General features: G+C 39.6%; 1 pseudogene; it reads left to right on the top strand.

Annotated features, from left to right (window-relative positions):
- Positions 1-361: 361 nt before the first annotated feature.
- LOC122556396 (U2 spliceosomal RNA) lies at positions 362-533 on the top strand (annotated as a pseudogene).
- Positions 534-2081: the final 1548 nt, after the last annotated feature.

The following is a 2081-nucleotide window of genomic DNA, read 5'->3' as shown; positions in this document are numbered from 1 at the left end:
GATGAGATGAAATTAAAGCAGTTTGCATTCACTAAAAGTTGGAGGTAAGAGCAAATCTGAATATATTGTACAAATGAAAACACGATAAACAGCCTTTCATTTGGTGCTTGATCTTGCAAGTAGCTGGAATGTTTCATATTACATTGTACTTATAGCACAGAAACAGGTCATTTAGCCCATTGGGACCCTGGTTATACAAAACCAAAGTGCTGGAAATATGAAATAAAACAGAAGTCTCTGGAACTACTTAGTAACTCAGGCAGCATCTCTGTGGAGAGAGAAAGAATGCATCAGAGAAAGAGTCAATGATATGAACCAAGAACTCAACTATGTCACCTACATGTGCTGTAAAACCTGCCAAATTGCTTCTCAGCCTTTTGACTATGATAAAGTGTGGTATCTGTTTTTATCAATTTAATTATTTCTAGTATTTTCTCCTTAAATTTTATGCAAAGTTTTGCATCCTATTCAAGTGGCAGCATGGTGGCTCAGTGCTTTGCATTTGCTGTCTCACAGCATTAGGGCTCCAGGTTGGATCCAGCCTTGGGTGACTGTCTGTGTGGAGTTTGCACATTCTCCCCGTTTCTGTATGGGTTTCCTCTGGGTGCTCTAAAGATGTATAGGTTAAGTGAATTAGCCGTGGTAAATGCAGGGCTATTGGAATATTGTGGGGGGGAGGGGGGTGTGGTCATTGGGGCTGGGTCTGGGTGGAATGCTTTTTGGAGGGTCAGTGTGGACTCAATGAGCTGAATCACCTCTTTCCACACTGAAGGGATTCTATGATTCAAATCTCTCACCCAAAAGAGGCCCCACTGTAATGTAACCTCTCATTGCTGAAGTCCAGGATGCTCAGCATTGCATCTTGGGACCTACAGTATTACGGACTGAAGAAAGTCTGTGCTGTACTCAGAGAATATTTCACATTTAAGTCTAATGGTGAAGTATGCTCCTAGTGATTAAATTACTGTATAGAACAGGAGAATGTGAAATGAGGAAATGTGTATGGAGTCATTAAAAATTAAGATAGGATATTACAGAATTTCATCTGAAAAATATGACAGGTCTCAACTGCCCCATTCCTACACTTATCAATTCAACTCCTGTTTTGTTCCAGAATATCTGTGTGCACAAACTACCTGGGTAGTCCATCTCACATGCTTATTTCTGGGCATGAGTTGTTAAATTTATCTTCTTTCGTTAAGATTGTATGATATAGGAGCAGAATTGGCCCATAGGGTCTGCTCCACCATTCAATGAGATCATGATTGATCTGATAATTGTCAACTCTACTTTGTTGCCGTTCTCCATAATGCTTCATTCCTTACTAATTAAAAATCTATCTATCTCACCCCTGAACATACTTAGGGATTCCAGTCTGAACAGCCCTCTGTGGTAAAGAATTCCATAGATTCACTGCCATTTGAGAAAAGAAAGTCCCCCTCACCTTTGCATTAACTGAATAACCACTAACATGGAGTTTATGCCCTCTAGTCTTATGCTGCCCCACAGGGTGAACAACCTTTCCACATTTATCCTGTCAAGTCCTTAAGAATCTTGTATGCTTCAATAAGCTTGTTTCTCATTCTTTTAAATTCCAATGAGCACAGGCCCAATCTACTCAACCTCTTCTCATAAGCCAGTCTTTCCATACCCAAGAACAGTCCCTTTAAAATCTCAAAATATATCTCCTTACATTTCCCCCTCTCCAAATTAAATGGTTCTAGGCTTTTCAGGGTTTCCTTGAAGCTCAGCCAAGTTTTTAAATAGGGGCACATCCATTAAAATGTTTATTCTCCAGCTATGATCAATATTGCACTCACTAGTTCAATTGTGGACATATCCATGCATTGTGCAAACCTATTGAAACTTCTTGGGATTAACTTACCTTCACATAAATGATACATTTCCAAGATGCAGTTAACTTACCTTTCTGTTTCCATTCATGAAAGCATTAGGTGTTAACTGAGGGGATGGGAAGAGATGGCAGTGTAATGGTAGCATTACTGGGCTCGTAATCTAGAACCACAGACTAATACATTCAAGGCATAGCTTCAAATTCAACCATTGACTAAGATCTGGAA

Source organism: Chiloscyllium plagiosum, unplaced genomic scaffold (genome assembly GCF_037043375.1).
Source record: "Chiloscyllium plagiosum isolate Xiang-an unplaced genomic scaffold, Cpla_swu_hap1 HiC_scaffold_13, whole genome shotgun sequence".
NCBI classification, from domain to species: domain Eukaryota; kingdom Metazoa; phylum Chordata; class Chondrichthyes; order Orectolobiformes; family Hemiscylliidae; genus Chiloscyllium; species Chiloscyllium plagiosum.
Note: the sequence above shows the minus strand (reverse complement) of the source record. Positions and strands in the feature narration are given on the sequence as shown.